This window comes from Tachypleus tridentatus, chromosome 13, assembly GCF_004210375.1.
Source record: "Tachypleus tridentatus isolate NWPU-2018 chromosome 13, ASM421037v1, whole genome shotgun sequence".
Classification (NCBI taxonomy): Eukaryota; Metazoa; Arthropoda; class Merostomata; order Xiphosura; family Limulidae; genus Tachypleus; species Tachypleus tridentatus.
The window spans coordinates 265,125,293-265,146,377 of record NC_134837.1 but is presented as its reverse complement, the minus strand read 5'-3'; the positions used below and the strand labels follow the sequence as shown (position 1 = coordinate 265,146,377).

Genomic DNA, 21,085 nt, shown 5'->3' with positions numbered 1-21,085 from the left:
TTTAAAAATACGTAAAAAGGAAATGACTCCTGTTTGATTAATGGTGCAAATCTGTGATATGAAAAATTCTATTAGTATATTTTCATTGCTTGAATTAAAGTTTTAAGTTAAAACAACTTTATTTTTGTATGTAAATAAAGTAGTCTTACATATAAGTACTAAAGTCAGCATCACCCTAAAGTCATAAGAATAGAATAACTTAAGTCTGTATAGTGGAAAATGTTCTGCATTTCACTATAAATCAACATCCCTTACTTACAATGAAAAATAAAGTAAAGATCATGGTTGGGACATCCTCCTAGAATTCCTACAGTGTCTCAGTCAAACGTTGTCTGTAAGGAGACAAAGTAACAGTTCATGTTACTGAATTATCTGTAGTTTCTTAATATACTTCAGCAATAATTGTGAAAAACGAACACAGAAATTTCAAAATAATTTTCATCTTTTATCTACTAGTACAGATAACATATGGCATATTAAACTGAAAACAATTTAGAAAGATACAATTTTTAAACATTAATTATTCTGTAATAAATTCATATATGAAAATTATCAATCATTATATAACAAATTATGACACAATAACTTTCTCTAATGTTGTAAAAGCTTAAAAATGAACTTCTACTTCCCCTTTATATGAGTAGTGAATCTCAGCTAAAATATACAATTTGCTTCAAAGATATACAAATTTAACTTGTACACAAAGCTAAGTATAACAAATAAATATGCATAATTACCTTTAAACCTCTTTTATACCTACAGTTGATCTCAGTTAGGCCTAATCTTAGGGGTATGAATAAAAGTAGGGATCTCCACAGGAAGATAAGTTATCACAGGAAGACTGAACTTATTTGTTAGATAATCGAGACCCAAGTGTTGGATGCTGAAAACAAGTACCCTTTTCTGGGTTCATCTTACAGTTAATTCCCTCTTTATTTCTCATGGAAGTTAAACTCACATTATTGCACGGTTTGTTCATTTGTTGACTTAAAGTTGGTCTTCTGCAGTTTTCCAAGATCAAAGTTGGTAAATGTCCATTTTCATGTTTAACAAAGAATAAAGTTTTATGGAATCAATTATATCTAGTAGACTTCTGCTACTTCTCTTAATCTTATATTTCATATTATCTTAACATGGCTTAAATGCAACAGAAACATATATACATACTATTAATGTTGGTTGAATAGAACATCATATTACCATGATCAGAACAAAATATCAGTTTCATGTAGGTAATGTTAATAATAACATTTAAAATATCTGAATTAATTTATTTCATGTATTTCTTCATGAACAAATCAATCTTGAAGCATTTTTAGACAGTTTGTTTAACTTTTGTATTAGCTTAAGATGGTAAACTTTCAAGGCAACCTTTTCACAAAATGACAAGTGATTACAAGCTTGGTAATTCCATCCATGCAAATAGTTACAGTTTTTTAAATCATAAAAATAAAGAAACTCGTAAACTTCTCTCTTACCAATGAATAGTGGGATTGACTGTCACATTAAAAAGCCTCTATGGCTGAAGGAATGAGCATGTTGGATAGGATAGAGAGATATTAAAAGGAAATGTTTGACACTTGTGGCAGAACTGGGATTTTTTTCACCTAAAAGTACTAATTCTACACATGTACTTTTACTATTATTGTACCAAAATGGGTAAATAACTTGTTTGCAAAAATTTACTGCCTCTAAAAATGTCCCATTGGTTCAGACATTGGGTGGACCGATCAATCAATTTGTGTGTAAAAAACATCATAGTGTCTGAGATCAGCAAATTGATTACAAGTGAATAGATGTGGCATTACATTCCTTTAGGTTTTAAATATGTGCAGGAAGGCTGTTAACTGGATCATAAAAGTTGACTTGTACTGACTGAATTCTAATGTTTTTCTTCAAAGTAGTTTTCCAGTTGAAGCGAGACATGTTAACAGCATCCTACTAAACTATGACAACCTCAAGCAATTAAATTTACTAAATTCTTCACACTGTTCTGAATTTTGCTAATAATTAGTATCTTACTTTGTAATTTAAACTTTAAAACTGATTTAATTTCTCCCTTATATCATGTCTGTATACAACAGTATAGTTCAGAAATGTCACATTACTGCTGGTGTAATATCACTAGTCATAGCTGATTAAAATTAAAGTAACAGGATCACAGCAACCAATAGGACCACATGAAGCTATCTGTGAGCTTGTCTATATAAAAAAAATAACTAATGGTGCAGACAATCCCATAACATATAACATCAGAATCCAAATTCAAAAGTATTAACTTATTGGTAAAAAATAAAAGGGACCAAAAGTGGCCCCAAAATAGTGAACACCATAACAGATTTGGTGAGGGCTGTAACAAGTACTCATAAAACTCATTCTACAGGTGCTTTAGAGTACTGGTGTGATGGTGTCCATTGGTTACATACATTAGAAAGATGTAGCTGATAGTATCAAAGAGACATTTCTATGTGTAGAAGAATGTAAAATTTTTTAAACTGGCCAGCTAAAATACAAGTTGAAAGTAGGATAAAGTCACACCAATATACTTGAAATTTTATGATTAGTATAATTGATGCATATTACTCTGCACTTTTAAATGTAAAAGCAACCAGACCTTTTTGTGTAACCTATTTTTTTTACTAGAAAGTCACTTGTGAAGATAATTGTCCCAAATAAAATTTTGTCCATTTCTTTTCAGAAGAATAATTTTTCTTTTCTCAGTCTATATAAATTGTACCCAGGAAGTTAAGATACCCTCCAAAAGTTCTCTACATAGAAAAATTGAGAGAAAACATGTTATACAGCCAGATAATAAGGCACTAAACTTTTTGGAATTATGCTGTATGAATGATGTATTATTTTGAGTCATGTTCATCATAACTTTTACAATAAACATACCTATTCCAAGATGGTGGTTGATCAGTGCCTAAGCCAAAGCCATTTGTCCACAACATAACATGCAACCTCAACCTGTATCTGTTGTAGGACCAATGCCACCTGAGTTATAAAGATACGTGTATTGTCATACTAACTAATATGCTTTCTTCAGTAATAAGAGTGTAACATGTATTAGATTTATTAGTCAGAAAGAGAATTTAGCTGAAGTAGTTTGAAATCCTCTTTAAATGATTTACAATCAAATTATTTTCAATTTCCAAAAAATAAATTTCAATGCATCACAGTCTTCAGTATGAATATTTATAAAGTAAAATACTTTATTATTTACTATTGATGAAAACATAACAAAGAAAGTATATAAATACAAACATGGTTCATTCATATTCAAAACATGTCAAAATAATCTCCACTGCTTAATTCTAGAACTTGATATAATAAACCAGAAAAAAAACAAAAGAGCATAATATAAAAATAGACATCCATATTCACATCTACATTTTAAAACTATGAAAACTGTATTTTACAAAACCTACAATTCCAATATGAACACAAAAGAACTAGAGAGAAAGAAACTAATCATTAAAGGAACGTGTCTAATAGCAGAGTACCCATTTTGTTGAATAAATAATCAATACAGTTTAATGGATTATGGCCACATGAAAAGGTATCTATAAAGCCTTCTTGTGACCAACTGTTGCCAAGCAATTTGCTAATATAAAAAGCATCTCGATTTCAAGTATATTTATCATATTCTAGCAATCTGAATAGTCCCATTGTCAGGCAAAGGCCTCACTGTCAGTGGATATAATGTGGTTGGTACATTATGATACCGTTTATTTTAACTCACAAGTTCTTATTGGACATAATCTATCACTGGGTAGATTCTTTTGGATTACGTGTTAAAAATAATGCTAAATTCATTCCATGTGTTACAGCCACAAACACTTGTAAAGATAATTCCAAATACATAAACTTAGGCCTAACTTACATATGAACTTCTTTGGTGAATTCCATGGCTTATTGATTAAGTAACTGAAAACAGTACAACAGTTCTCACTGCTAACACTGAACTCAATATCATTATTCACTTTCAATAACTTTCTGGATCTTAACACCATTATAATGATGAGTTCTATCAAGCAAACATTTAAATTAAATATAGCTTACATCACAATATAAAGTAAAAGAAATGTACTGAAAGTATAAAATGACTGATCTGTAAAATATTAAGACATAAAATATAAATCTTTTTTTTTTTACTTTCTGTTACACATGCCTGATAACCAAATGTACATCTTTAATACTGGACTCAAAACAAAAGGTTTTAAGTAGATAAAACTTCATTGTTCAATTACAACCAGTGAGAAATACCCAACTGGTGAAACAATGCATTCAAATAATTGTAAATTATAACAAAAACAGAATCTTAAAATAGCTATATTCATTAATCCACTGATTTTTAGTTTATGTACGTAACTAGACTTTGCTTATTTTACAAAATGAACATCATATTTAAAACACGATGTTATACTCAATCTCCTTTTAAGAAATAGACAAAAACAAAAATAATTGCAGTTGTGTTATTAACTTAATCATCATTTATATATAATTGAAAGAAATACTGGTATTTTTCTGAAAATGTTTGATAAACAATAACAATGAAGTAATTTTAGTCACTTATTTACAGTAATTTATATTGCACGCACACACACACACACACACACACACACACATATATATAGTCAGTCTTGTTTTGGCTAAGTAGTTTCCATGTTATGAAATATAATACTATATACATATTATTTTTGAATTTAAAGTGCACCCCACTTTTAAAAAAGGGATTTTCAGGAAAAAAAAATATTTGGATGATAATTAGAGAGGAGTAAATGTTTTAAAATAGTTTATTAATGAATAAAAAATGTTAATGTATTTAAAATGCTTATGTGTATGATCTTTGAATGACTTATTAATGGACATATCAAGAGGTTGTAACTGATCTCTCATTCCACCAGGAATTATAACCAGATCACTGATTTTGTTCCTTAACCTACTCTTGATTTTATTGGAGAGATGGCTACGAAATGCATTCATTACAAGCATGCTCTGTTGCTTTAATAATGCACCAGCCTAGCATACACATCCCAACCACTCTTACATTAACTCTGATGTCATCCATGAATTTTTTTGTGCACAAACTATTACATTTTTGCAAACATTTTCTTTTGGCAATGTTTTACCTGTTTAATATGACATATGGTGGTAATTTATTTCCGTCTACAGTTACACATAGCGTGACACTAATTCTTAACTTTTCATAACCAGTGACTTTGGTTGTTACCTGTTTTTCTCCTTTGGCATTTACAGTGCAGTTGCGCAGAATACCAAAAAACTGCCGTTTCATCTGAGTTACAAATTTGGTTCAGGAAATATTGATTCCTTTGGCATACATCAATAACATAATGTTGATATTCAATTAGTTTTGTTTAAAAATCTGTCAGCAATTTTTGACTAATTGTTGTTCTATGCCATAATGATAAACCTTTTCTTTTCATAAATTTCTCACACCAACCACAACTAACCTTGAAAGAAATACTTCTATTTTATAATCATTCTTTTGCTTTTAACATTAAGACTTCTCTCACTACAGGCAGTTCTTTATTTCACAACTCTCTGAATTACATTAAAATGACAGCATCAATTTCAAGATGTCTTCCTTTTCTTGGGACAGAAAATGACTTTGTACATTTCTTGCAAGAAAACAACTTGATTTTCAAACCATGGCAACTTTGTACATTTGCCTCACTCACTGTATACTTTTTACCAGCTGCACAATTCCCAATCTGTTTGGTTCACAAAATAACTTTCCTTTTATATTCAGCACCAAACATAAAACACTTTTTGATGGGTAAAAAAACACAATAAAATATCATCTGAACTACAGGAAAGTCAGGTAAGACAGAATGTGATGATATATAATTACATTACTAGAGTCACTGACATAAGGAAATTTGATGTTTTGTACATATTGTTTTTAGCCTTTCTAAGCCAAGTTTTTTTTTTTAAATATAGTCCAATCTGTTTGTTAATGCAGAAATTTTTTAAAAAAATTTTGTTGTTCAAGGACAATGATGTTTTTGAGTCATTAAAAGAGAGAAAAATAAAACTTGAATTTAAGACGAAACCTAATTTTCTGTATGAAAAAAGGTTCATCTTAAATTCAAAGTAATACAATATATATGTGTGTATCTATTGTTTAATCACAATAGTAACTCTGCAGTTTTTGTTAATCCTATATGGTCTGGTGAGTACCTTTCCATGCATCAAGTGCATACCTGTATTTGGCATTTCAAAACTTAAGTAAAATTTATAATTCCAAGTAGTTCCAAAAGAATTTATTCAAATACTTTGTAAACAATGTAAGAAAGCTCAGGCAACGAAAAGTAAGGGAAATGTGCAATCTACCTGATACAACATGGGACCTCAAGGTGTCTGGAAGCCCACCAAATGCTACACTATAAAATAAAAAAGGTCTGACATTGTCATGTTAAATCAACAAGTGAAAACTGAGTTTACTGCATAGAGGGTATTAGCTGTAATAGGAGGATGTGCTACACTCCTATTGGTGGAGGATTGTTGAATGCTAATTTGCACACTTAAACACAACTGAGCCATGTGGCATACATGTGTAATTAGATAGTAATTCAAAGCTCGTAGTGAGTGATAATCTGTGCACTAGAAGGAAATTATATGAAAAATAGCTATAATTGCAAGAAAGGGTGGGTTATTGTGTTGGAATTTCAATGTGTGTTTTTTGAGTAAAACTTTACGTATTATGTTATTTTCCCCATTCTAACTCAACACCTCACATACCATGAAAACATATTATCCTTTTTATTTTCTGAAATGACTTCATGACACATTTGTTTATCCTAAATAGCTTTAAGCCTTTAACAATATATGTATATTTATGTTTAAATTTTATTACTCTATGAACTATGTCTAACTAATAATCCCATCACACAAGTTGTAAAACACTTTGCAAACAAGTAGCTTTTGTTACCATAAGAAATTATGTAATGCACTGGTTACAAGTTACTAATAAGCATATCACATGAAAATGTTTTTTGTTTTTTTTATTTATTTAACCTAATCTAAAACTTTTACTTTATTACTGCACTAAATGATTGTTAGTTAATCAAAAATGCAACAAAGAATACAAAATAAAATACATGCTAAAAGCACACATTGTCCAAGCACTATACACATTTTTCTGTCTTTCTTACTATTTAATGAGACCCAATAAAAATGTAGCTAAACTTACCAATGTGTTTTCTGTGGGAATAAAATTTGCACTGGAAGCAAAATAGACAAACTACTATACAGAAAACAATGTAACATAATATGCAGTGTGTTAGAATAAATATTTTGATTTCTATTGGTTATAAGTAATATAGTTTTAAATATCAAATGGAACTAAGTATTGGAATCTTGTGAAAGTGAAAATGTAATGTGTGAGTGCGGGCTAAAGGGACTTGATTTTCTAGTTTATCACTGTGTAACCAAATAACATTGAAGGCTATAAAAATTATACTTTATCAGAGTAATAATATTATTATGAGCAACTTGTTTTAAACTTTGTACTTCTTGGAGAAGTGGTCAGTAAATAATAAAAGGGAAGTACTTAAAGTGAAAATATCACAATTCTGAAACAATGGAAAATTGAAGACATTTTAAATGTTGTCTTATAAAACTATGAAATTAAAACTATATAGTTTCCAAATTTGTATTACAAGCTACTTGGTTGACTTGCCAACCCTTTATCTTTAATTACGTTCTTTTCTTTCAGAGATTATCTGATATTTCCAGCTGTTATTTCATTCAGCTGATCAAAAATAATTCTTTTCCAATGCATGATAAAACTGATATAATATGGATGTCACATAATATAGTAATTACCTTTTTCCTTCCCAACATTTTACTTATGTTTATTCATTCTAATTCTAAATTTTAAGTTTCTTTCAGTTTGATCTGTGTATACAATAAACTAAGCTAAAACTACGGCTTGTCAAAACTCCATCAGTAACAGCCTTTTATTTACTAGTATTCTATAGGTTTCCTCACTACCAAAGTTAGAATAAGTTGATTAAATTTAATTAAACATGATCTAATGTATAGATTGAGCAGGGAGAGGTGTTTAGGTCTCTCTTCGTCATATATGCAATACCTGTCAAGTTCGCATGCAACTCATTTTTTTCACCAATTTTTATCAAAATATTTTATTGTACTTTGTAGAAGTCTATCTTCTATTGTTTGTGCGTTTGAGTAATTATGCATGAACTTTGATGAAGTGGTTTAGGTACTCTGTATGCTGATGTAATTAGTGTATTCTGTAATGTTTGAAGTTTGGTTTGAATTTGTTTTACACTTACATTGATCCATGCAGGAGCTGCATAGTCTATTACAGGTCTAATGCATGACTTGTATATTTTAATGATGCTTTCTGGTGTTGTTCTGTAGTTTTTACCAGTTAAACTCCTAGCATAGTTTATTCATCGCTAAATATTAGTTTGTATGCTATTTACATGTTTTATCCATGTAAACTTCGAATCATATATTAATCCTAAAAATTTTGCAGATGTAGCAGTCTGGAGGGTTCCCCATTCATGTAGATTTGGGGTTGAACTTTAATATTTCGTAGATTTTGAAAATATTACTCGTTGCGTCTTCGCTGTATTTATTTTGATTCTATATTTTTCACAATATTCACATAATCTATTTAGTTGCGGTTGTAAGTTAGTGGCTGCTATTTCTGGTGATAGGGGCACTTTTCCAAATTGCTACATCGTATATAAAAAAAAACAGAACTAAAAATTCACATCAGTAAATCATTAACTTACAAAATGTTTTAAAAGACCGAATAATGTTGATAAACTTTTCATTAAAATTACGTGAAATGTTTGTTTGATTTATTTTTCATGTATATTCAGTAGAATGAAATACTATAGTAAATAGAGTAACACTACTTCCTATGTACAATATGTTTAATTTTATTTTTAAGCAGTCATTTATATTTAAATGACTGATTACAACTTATATATCACCAGTAATAAACCTGTAGTTATATGATGTAGGTAAGGAATGCGAACGATTAAAAGCTAAGATGTCACGAGATGTCGGCCTGGCATGGCCAAGCGCGTAAGGCGTGCGACTCGTAATCCGAGGGTCGCGGGTTCGCGCCCGAGTCGCGCTAAACATCCTCGCCCTCCCAGCCGTGAGGGTGTATAATGTGACGGTCAATCCCACTATTCGTTGGTAAAAGAGTAGCCCAAGAGTTGGCGGTTGGTGGTGATGACTAGCTGCCTTCCCTCTAGTCTTACACTGCTAAGTTAGGGACGGCTAGCACAGATAGCCCTCGAGTAGCTTTGTGCGAAATTCTAAAACAAACAAACAAAGTTACGAGATGTACAAAGTAATACAACTGGAATATATTTATATAAGATATCCTCTTTATATCTTAAAGATGTATAGCATTTATCTTGTTACGTCAAATATTTAATGATTTAATCTGAAGCTTAGTTTTTAAATAAAGTAACTTGTTACACAAAAGAAAACTTACAACGCTAAGTTTGTAGCACTAAAAATCGATTTTCTTTGCGTGGTGTAGATCCGATCTTAACAACAATGCAAGATGGAAATAAAGTAGGTAACTACTTGATTACTGAAAATTATGAACATAGTTTATGTGACGTATCTACTATTTAACAACGTAAATTTATTTCTAACGACCCGCACCATTTGGTTAATAATAAATATGAAGGTTTATAATACTGAAACCAGATGTGCGCTACCCGTGTTGGGAACAAATATCTCATTGGTTAACTTGAAACAAAGATACTTAACCCGTTTATATTTGTAAACACTGAATTTTATATATCTTAATTATTTTGTAAATGTAATTACTTTTACGAACTTACTAGACCTGCATGTGGTTTCTAATTTGAATGATATAGTCTCTCGTAAGTGGACGCCCGACTGTGATGAGTTCGGTTAAGAAAGAATTCTGAATCACTTCAAGAAAGATAACCTTTCAGGTGAGTCCGAATACGTGAAAACCTTTCTGTAAAGAAACAAGTTTGTTTTTCCGGATGTGTAAACAGACTGCGGCTACAGACTTAATCCATTCAGTATTGTCCAACACGTCAGAACGTGCATGAGGTAATTTGGTTTATTACACTATTTTATCAAGTCATTCTCCATACAATAACTAACGTTGTAGTCAATTTGGTATAACCAGATTGAAGACAAATTGGCCGTAGGTCAGCTTTATTATACACAATTGTTGATGTACCCACATATGATACATTCCTTTTTTTAAATGGTAAGTGTTGTCATAATTACAAACACGATCGTCTAATTCTTAAAGAAACATCCTTCAAATAAAAATATTTCACAACAGCTACTATTACCATTTCTTGATAAGCAGAGCACAAAAGTTTCGACCTTCCTTGGTAATCATCACGTTACCCTTAAGTATTAATGCCAGCACTTCGGAAAGGTAATATTGTACAAATATAAAAGTGTTGTTCATATACAGAGTAACTGAAAGTTAAGACGTGGAAATATTATGGTTGAAGTTCAACCCACAGACGAGTAACGTCAGAAGTTGAACGAAGTTGTGCGTCGTCCTTCGTGAATTGTAAGAAATTATTCTTCACACAAAATTACATTGTGGGAAAATGAAGTAAACAGTGCAAGTAGAAAACGGCAAAAACTCAAATAATTTAAAGTGTAGTAAAGGAAAGTTCAAGAAAAACATGGATGAATAAAATAACATGGATCGAAACCTCTCTTCAAAGATGCAAAGACAATATTGCCGTCTGAAATTGTTGCCTGACCAACAAATGTCCAGTCGGTAGGTTTAGGCTTAACAAGAGAGACATTTATTAAACTAATTACACAATAGTTGGAACATCAAAACTAGTATTTGTTTCAAAATAACCTTTACGATTTCTTAAATTTTATGTATATATATATTACTACATTACAAGAACAGATAATGAACAATGTAGTTAAATTCCGTTGCTGTGACTATTAACCGTAACAAATCGTATTTTATGTTCGGGATAGGTTCATACTATGTTTACCTATGTTATGCCTATATTAGGCTTACGAATTATAGGAAGTATTTGTGTTGTATTCATGTTTTGAAAGAGCCGGTGAGATCATAAAGAATAAGATTGAATTGGATAAAAAGATTTAATATTTCTTTAGTACGTATTAAAAAACCCTTTATCTTTACTAACTAACGATTGTTGTTCTAAACAAACGTTAAATACCACTAATATTGAAGATATTTCCAAGGAGGATGAAAAGTCCTTATTACTGCAGTAATTATATGTAGTAATACTAGAATGATTAAGTCACATTTGGATTAGTAGCTCATGGATCTAGGGAAATAAGGTATTTAATAAAGTTATGGTTTAACTACAATAGTTGAGCGAGAAGAGGTACATTTAATGTTTGTGAAGTTGCAGGTAAGTGATTTCAGATTAAGAAATGCAACGGAATATAAAGTTTAATTTATTAATTTTGAAAAACGACAAACAAACAATGTAACAAAGTAAACAATCTAATAAAATTCATTAAACAGGAACCAGACCAAAACGTGCAGGGAATTTCATTCTGTCTTATTGCAAGTGCATAACGTACAACTGCAGGTTTCTCCTTCTATAGAGAAAAAATATTACATGTGTAATATCAATTGGAGTTTAAACAAGGGACAAAAACCTTTAGTAATAAGTTAAGAAATTATACACTATGAACGAACTAGTAAGATTCTACTTACTTGTACACTTACACTGACCCGTAGTTTCTGCTCTTTTGCTGCACGTGGTGCACCTACAACCGTCTTCTTGAGCACATGTGCACTTCTCGGTACATGTACATGTAGGATCTTGAAAAAGAAATGTGGCACAAATTAATTAGGTGTTACGATAGATTGACGTTCACATTAATAGTTATGTGAGGAACGTTAGTTATGGTTCAAGATGAGTCAAATAATGAACACAGTTCAATCTTTGTAATGCACAGAACATTAACTCAATGAAGTGTATATCGTGTAGTTTTGTTACGACACTTAAATACAAGTCATTAAGATAAGAAATATTCTTTTGATAGGGAGGTGAAGACGGTTTAGTGAAGTTACAACTGGAAACAAACTGTTAAAATTGCTAATGAAAAGCTTCCATTATTTTTATATTAATATGTTAGACAACAGATTTAACCTTCTTGTTCCAATAACACCATTTAGATAAAGGAGACAAGTTTAGTGTTAAACCTTCGAAATCAGTTTATTTAAGTGGTAAATTAGGAAGTCAGTGGAAGGGGAGAAACCTCGCAAAAAGTGAGAGGATTATTGTTGTTCAGACAAAAGCTGCCTTAATAGCTATAGGTAAATAAAAGTTATATTTGATTAAAGGCACATGTAGCATGGTAATTCTATGTGTATAGTTTGATTTACAAAATAAACAGATATTTTTCACCTATGTCAACAACTTATCAAACTGAGTGTCATTTTTGTTAAATTTGGTATCATAAAAAACTACCTAGATATAAAGGTTATCTGTTACAGCTGTAGATACTTAGGGCTGGTGATGTTCTAAAGGCAGTTTAGGTAATATTTGATAATACCTAGTTTCATGGATTGTAGTTTCAAATAGAAAGTTATTACAGTGAGGGGTAACTGATGAGCATTTAACAAGTTATGTATTCAAGCTACTTTATTAATGGTAGGTTTAAGTACGAAATGGTATCAAAGGCCATTTAAGCAGTATCGTTAAACAGTTAAGAAGCTACATATGAATATTTAGATTTATACAATTCAAAGATATTTCTGGAAGTTATTGCTAGAGGGATGCTAGAGGGAGTAAGAAACACACATTGGTGAAATAACAATGGTGTAAGTTTGCATTGAACACTTGTGACCATTTAAGTCATTTACGTGAATGAACGTTTTAAAAAGACACCTTCCTTTATTTTTATCCAAAGAACTCACTGCAACCGAAGAAACCAATGAGTTTATAGTCTAACGGTCCTTTAACTGTTGATGTATTCATTAAATCTTGAGATCAAGTGCTATTTATTGTCACTGAAATATTCTTAACAAGTACAGAAGTACGTCGTAATTGATGGAAGTTCTGACCATTTTTCTTCACAACCTATTTCTTTTGTTTCAGATTTCGATCCCCAGAGGATTCAGCTTAAACATCTTCAAATAAATAATTAACGTTTATTGGAGCAAATGTGCATGCAAACGATTTTAGAGAGAAAGTTAAAGCCGTTCGCTGTCGTCCAATACAGACTGCCCTCATTCGTTTATTGTATCTGCTGTTCCATGTACCTCATGTTTGAAGAGTGACACGAGATGCGAGAATCATCGACAGAGGGTGTTAGCAACAATGAGAGTTGTTTGCGGCGGCATCAATCTTTATACTGAAGTGTGACACTGATATTGTCATTTGAGAAATCCTTCTCTGATGTTTTAAGTGGAATCATGTGGTCCATGGTGGAGCACTCTCGTTGGAACTCAGTGGGTGAGGAAGTTGATTCGAGAAACCACTAAAGAAACAATAACCATCCTATAAAAGGTTTCAGAGACAATTCGTCAAAGTAATTTGACGTTTATTTCAAGGAATCATGGGTTCCTTCCCAGGCTTCGAGGAAGGTAGGAGAATAGCCTGGCGCTAGGCATAACATTCTACTGCCAGATCAAGTTAAGAACAATCAGAAGAATAGCAAGAGATAAATGGTGCAGCATGTTATAGTGTATATCAAGTCCAAACGACGTACTGCCAGTTTGAGTTACACCAGTGCAAAAGGGACGATTGTTGTCAAAGACAATCAGATCGATAAGAAAGAGGTGATAGCTCTTCCCGATTCTTGATGGCCAAGAAGGTGAAAGAAGCAAGAGTGCTAGATATCCAGCAAAAGCTTTCACCTAGAGTATCGGCGATGCTCCGGGTAGTAGCTACAGCTACTTAGTTATCAGAGAGCAAGATCAAGAGGGACAGAATTACATTGTTCAATGACCTATCAATTCTTCTCTTCACACTAGAACTGGTGGTATAAGGTAGGCCAGTTATGAACCGAATCCAATACTCTTTCTAGCATTGGCTTCTTACCTACTGGGTAAGTGCACGGGCCTACTGGAAAGTGATATGGTTCGAGAGTAGGAGATATATATATATATATGGAAAATATCCCAGGCTAGTTTTTGAGCCTTCTGTGCCACGTGACAGCCAGGATTCCACTACGAAAGAGAATATAGTGGAAAACGTGTCTAGGTTTTAGAATACATTTAGCAGCTTCTTGTATAATGCAGTCATTTACTGCTGCCACACTGTCGTCAATTGATGGTCTACAGACGATGACAGCATCGATCAAGTTATGCGAAAGCAGTGTAAGAAGGCAAGATCCAGCTTCCACTTGGACACGCAGGGCATCGATTACAGCTAGTCTCTCAGAATTATAGGAAAATAGTTTGGTTTCTTGGTTATTGTCAACCCTCAACGAGAAGTGAGAAAGTAATGAGTGGAAGCAAATTCAAAGATCTATAGTAGTAAAGGACCGATTAGGTGCATGAAAATAAAACTGATTGAAAGAGAAAGGTTGCAGTCAGAGAAAAACCCTTCTATTAATATCAGTACTTCCCCCAGAGGGGAGGCTATCCATTAGTCTCCCAGGATTAAAAGGGAGATAGTAGCTGTTCAATGAAAGCATAAAAAAGGTACGATTGATCCTAGGTCTCTTCAGGCGACAGAACAAAGTGATGTTATGACCTAAGGAAACAGATTGTTACGGTCTCCAAGGGTGTGTCGAGTGGCAAAGACAGGGTGAGCACATTGTTCAATACATAGTGCCATCCCTCCATGCATTCGTACATCACACGGGCTGTCTTATCTACAAAGAATTGCCAAAGGTGACTGTAATGGCGGCAGGATTAAGAAGTGTTTTCTGTAAGGAGAGACAAAACAAGATTGTAGGAAGCAGTGTTTTGATGTAATCCAGATTAGAACGTAAACATCGACAGTTACATTTCCGTGTAGACGAATTGTGTGGAGAACCCTTCTGTTTATGACCACGTTTTTTTTCCTTACTATCCTTATTCGATGGAGGTATGTCGACCTCAATGGATCCTGCCCTGGGTCAACTAGATAGGTCTTTGCTGTTTGAAGGTGATTCCAATGATTCACGACGTGAGCGAATGATTCCTTTGCATCTTAAGGGACAGATGCATCCAAAGGTTGTGGATCTTTAGGTTTGGAATACATGTTAAATACAGAGAGGGGTGTTCAAGTTAATTCAACTTAACCATAAGGTTAAGAAGCTCTTCATTAGTTTGAAAACGATTCTGTTTGAGACAGATCTGTCTGCACTCCCACTGTAGTTGTGGAACGAAGTGCAGCAGCATAGTCCGAGAGGAGGTGGTGGACAGGAAATTTTGGGCCTGAGAATAAGCAATGTTAATAATCGTATTTAAACGTTTCACCTCTATTTTAACCATTTAGGGCGAGAACGAAAGTAAGACGAGTAAGAACCATTGCAACTGAGGCAACGAGGGTCCGTTTCACACTCATTGGCATCACGAGTCCTGGTAACAAAACGATCCCATGACAGGGAACCACGACATGACGTCTTTGAATGACTGAACCTTTGAGGGTTTGGAATGTATGGCTGTTCTTCGCAATTAAGATAACCTGCCTTTATGGCGGCAGGTGAACGTGGTGATGTAAATATGAGAACGAGAATATTTGTAGGCATATAATTCCATATTTGCGAGTGGAGATACGACTCACTACAGTAACTCGTTGAGTGGAGAGACGAGCAAGAATCTGACTCAGGGATGTTTAAAACTTTTCTCAACAGCAACTTCTTGTTACGAATTCAGAGTACCATGAGGTGTAGCCTCAATAGGTATGTCCTCAAATGCCTTTGAATGCAAGAGGAGTTCACTGTGTTGTGTATGTTTCCAGTAATATGTCACTAGATCGAAGGCTTATTTTTACTGACTTAAGAGGGAGAGCGTCTCTCCAGTCACTTCTGGATATCAAAAGGGAGACTTCCCTTAATAGTTTGTCTGAAAGATAATGTAGGATAAGAAAATGAGGTACAACAGATGGTGAAGATTGCTGCTCAGAAATTAAGACGTTGTCGTTTATCTATGTACTCTTTTCCCACCACTTTCTTTAAAGATGGTATTTGGAAGATTTATGATAAAAAGGAAAGCTTTTACTGCCCACTTACCCCATCCACTATGGAGCCCTACGAGAGGACACTACAATGTTAAACAAGGTCACTTCAACAACGCCAGAGTTTCGTGAGCACTATATCCAAACACCAGGATCATATAAAGTATCCATAACACCTGTCGAGAATATCCAATACTGGTGCTTGGTTGACCGTAGCACTAGTGGACCAGCCAATTGACTTAAGGGGGACCTGAGGTAGCCTGTCTATAGGAATTGAAAGCCAAAGTGGTGGGTTGGACACCTCAACTATGAGGATCCTCTCCTTCCCTTCACGGGTCGCCACACACGGGAAATACGTGGGTGGATATTTAGATCCCATAGGAGGTGAAGTGAACCTTCCCTTTGAGGTCACCTTATCAGGTAAAGGAGTCCACCGACGGGAAATACTTGTGGAAAGTTTCTTATGAAAGAATTATACATTGTTCTCCCTTCTATTTACATCTCCAAAGCTTTGATTGTAGTTGTCACCACAATAACAAAAACGTTTGACGAATCATGTTGGTTTGTTTGAAAGTGGACACCACGCTATTTTACAACATTACTGATGTCACTCGAGGAATCGACTGGCAGTATAGAAGACTTACCATCACTTATTCCTCTGGGAAGGAATATTGCATCATGACACGTATAATTGGCATCTCTCCGGGTTGAAACATCTACTGTAAGTGAAACGAATTAAACCAACATTAAATCTGATTTTCTCTTGAGAAGGATGATTTGCATTCAAAATAAGCCTCGTTGTCAGTTTGAGAGAATGAATTTTTGGATCAAATAAAAGTGAATAAATTTGGAAGAGCAGGCAGCTGTATTAAAGTTGATGTTATGGACAGCACTGTTAAGTAGTGGTTTCTCAATAGTTACCAAAGAAGCAGTCTCTTTAGGCAGTTTTGTTTTTGAAGAATACATTAACTCGTGATCATTGGGTTGCGACTCAGACTAGCTGAATGTTTAGCACTTTTTGAAGGTGTTGTCCGAGAGATTACCATGCGAAATAAAGAACTAAGATAAACACTGCAAACACCTACATTTGTTTTCCTTGCAATAACGTTTTAATACATTTGTTTTTTTTCTATAAAGTTAATTGTTGGATGATCATTTTAGTAGCTTCGGACGTCATAAAGATAATTTATAAATTAGGAAAATTTAACGCGTGTGATATAACAAATACTGTAGTAAAGACATTACAGAGCAAAAAACATTTCAAGAAAAGAAAGCTTTCCATATGGCAAAATTCACCGCTTCTGAAGCAGCCATTACTTCAACGTGTACCGTACAAGTTACCTGCATTTTGTATAATACAATACGTTTGACAATTTCTATGTTCCAGCACTATCGCTTTCTCTGCCCATTAATAGAAGCTTTTGTGAAAGCAAAGTCAGGTTTGTATGCCTATTAACATTTTGAGTTCGTTCTTTTTGGAGGATATGCCTTTTGATAAAATATCGGAATACCGAGAAAATTGTATCAAATTACTAAACTCGACCGAACATCGGGACAGACCCCTCAAACTGGGACGCATGGGTGGCTTATTTTTAAAGAGTGTTCCGCTATTATTGCTGTTACAATGATTGGTTGAAATTTAACATTATTGAAAACTATTAAATAACGGTAACAACACAGTTTATTTATTTTAACGTGGGTAGCAGATAGTAACCTATAGCTCCGAGGATTGAAATAGGTTTGTTCTTGTCGAGCAGAATAAACATTTAGTGGACGTGCACAAGGTAAGGGGGTTTATTACCATTTGTAGAGAGGTAAAAATAGTAACACCATTTAAAAAAAGTAATTAAAAACCCAACGGAACATTGGAAGATTATAAACCATAAGTATTAGAATATGAATAACTTCTGGTAGTTAGGTAAATAAACATGTGTCAGAATATTAAGAAAACCTTTACTACCTTTACACTTACAACTTCTTTCAGTTTCAAGTTTCTTGCACGTGGAGCATTTACATCCGTCTTCCTTGCCACACGTGCACTCTTTATACACGTGCACATTTGATCTTCAAGGAAAAGAATTAAGTGTAGCATAAGTAAGGTACGAATGTTTCGTTTCTTTTAGTTCTAGAAGTAGGTCATTTAAATGAAACGTTACGTTTTTATCAATATTTAATAGTAATATATGTACACGTGTTAATATGTAGTGTATTAAATACATATTACCCTGAACTCGAAGTAATTACACCTTTATATTCTGATTTTGTTACAAAAATTACGGTTTGAAATAAGTTTTATGTATTAATAAATATATTGGGAAGTGGAAAGTGTCGTTTTAGGTTTTCTAAAAAAAGTTTGTGTTCAATCAAAACTAAATTGTTAAGTGTGGCTTAGATTACAGTAAAATATTAGTGGTAGTGTTTCAAATAGATATATTATGGCCACTGTCATTGTAAGCGACCGAGATCACTGTGAAAAAGGGTTATAGAAACACTAAAAAGCCTATTTATATCCAAACTTTCATATAAAACTGATAACCTTAGATATATAATAAATACCCTTAAATAAACTTCACCTAACTATTTGTAAATTATTACATTACTCTTACCTCATATACTTAAGAACACTTCTAACCCATTATCTAAACTAAACTAATCTGATATAAACAACAACAACATTTATTATTCAAATGAAATTCCACATACACTTTCAGCTCTCACTACTTCTCTGTAATATACTTAACACAACGTAATTACATAACGTAACGAAAAATAAAAACTTACCTCCACATTTACACACTACGTCTGTCATTATTAATAACTGTAAAATGTTACTACCTCCCTCTCTAACTACAATTCCCGTTCCTTCTTGCTGTGGTTGAAGTTTTTATTTGAATCGTGTTAACGATTCGTGTGCAAAATGACCAATAACGTACCGTGTGTTATTTCTAGCCAATCATGATGAACAAACATGTCCTAATTACAATAAACAGTAACATATCTAAATATTTCATATAACCGGTCTGAACTTGTAAAATATAGTTCAATACTAGTTCACTGTAATGTCTACTATTGGTTATAAAAACACACGTAACTACACATCTTTAGGTTTATCGGTTTCTAATATTTTTTCCAATTTCTGGTGTTTAAACCTAAATATAATACTAATACCTCATGTCAACCTCATCGGTGATAAGATTGCAGGCTCTAAATGCTAAAAATCGGATTTCAATACAAACAAACAAAGAACACTATGTGATAACTAATACACAAAATTAACAGTTACTATGTAAGTGTCATGTGATGTTAATAAAGTATTAAAAATCTCACGTCAGATTTATAATTTAATTTATTAACAATAATCCAGTTACCAAGATTTAATCAATTGATTACATGAGGATAGTCTATGATGGAAGAAAAGCTCTATTGTTAATAACATAAATAATTGATGCATAAAGCTGGTTTATATATAGTGTAACTGGTTTATTAAAATCATTCTTTGATTTTCTTTACTCATACCAGCTCGTTTCTTTGAATTTCGCGCAAACCTACTTGAGGGCTATTGCGCTAACCGTCCTAACTTTGCAGTGTAACACTAGAGAAACGACAGATAGTCATCACCACCCACCGTTAACTCTTGGGCTACTCTCTTACCAACGAATATGTTCGGTGCAGTCGGGATTCGAACACGTGACACACAGATTACGACTTGAACGCGTTAACCCATCTGGCCATGCCGGATCATGCTCAGACACCTAAATTATTGTAATTTCAAACTGTTGACTTTATCGGCTGTATTAAATATTGGTAGACATGTCATTGAACACTTTTAATATGAAAACGTCTCTTGTGCTGGATCACTCCCCCACACACTTCAGTTTATCACAAAAAGTGGCCCCCCGCTAGTACAGCGGTATGTCTCCGGATTTACAACGCTAAAATCAGGGGTTCGATTCCCCTCGGTGGGCTGAGTAGATAGCCCTTTGTGGCTTTGCTATATGAAAAACACACACAAAAAGTGCGAGATCTTAAAAACTAAAGTTTGGAGTTTGATTCCTCTAGTGTCCAGGTTTGTACGTATATCAAACAGACAAACTGTTCTCATTTCTGTTTATCAAACAGGACTGCCACTTCCTCTGGTTTTCATCAGAATCATTGGTTTAGGTGTTTTTCTTTATTTTAACATTTGGAAAAATCCTGGTCATGTTATGTCCGATAGTTGTACTTTAAAATGTGCTGCACTAAACAGCACATTGCTGGAATATGTACATGATTTAAGAAGGTTTGGTGATTTGGTGGATAGTGTAGTCTTCTCAAGTCAAGATTTCAGCAACCACGAATGAAGAACGTTCTGATGCTGCTAAGACGTCTAGAGATGTCCTCATTCTTGGACCAAAATATTATTTTTGTTATGGCTTCTGCTGATTAGACTTAGGAATCCATTAAGTTAACATTACCAAAACTGGTGACTGCAAGTGTAATAAGAAAGCTACATTTGAATGTATCGACTATGTACTTTAGGTCTTGAAACAATGCACATGTTTTACGATATGTGAATCGAAGAAAGTGCCTATGAGAAGACAATAAAATAATTTCCAAATATTATTTGTGAAAGATGGGTTGTCATGTCTAATTCCCTTCAGATGAAAGTTGTATAACAACCTCACATCATGTAGGCTAAAGATGAAGCGATGTTGGAGTCTGCCGTGTAAGTTTTCTTTGTCTGGTGGTGACTACAGAGGACAGCATGGTCACAAATACTTAATTAAACAAAACAGAATAGCTGAAAGGATAGTGACATTTTAAAATTTTTTGGATGGAGGATCTGCGAGCGAGGATGGACAGTAAACATTAGACTCTAGATACAATATTCACCCATTATCAATTTGATTGACTAAGTATTACATCTTCACACTAAATCTACATGTGTAACAACCTTTGTC

At 33.3% G+C, this 21,085-nt stretch overlaps 2 long non-coding RNA genes across 4 annotated transcripts in view; one reads left to right on the top strand and one right to left on the bottom strand.

The window, feature by feature from the left end:
* LOC143238278 (uncharacterized) overlaps positions 1-21,085 on the top strand; it is a 312,759-nt gene that overhangs the window by 22,044 nt on the left and 269,630 nt on the right. The window lies entirely within an intron of this gene.
* LOC143238479 (uncharacterized) lies at positions 11,456-19,012 on the bottom strand. 2 transcript variants are annotated; one of them, XR_013020601.1, is made up of 4 exons: positions 18,927-19,012; positions 18,106-18,209; positions 11,744-11,851; positions 11,456-11,625 (listed from the first exon to the last, which is right to left on the bottom strand). It is a non-coding gene; the product is annotated as an uncharacterized LOC143238479 (long non-coding RNA). The 2 variants fall into 2 exon arrangements; XR_013020602.1 differs by having other exon boundaries at positions 18,118-18,209.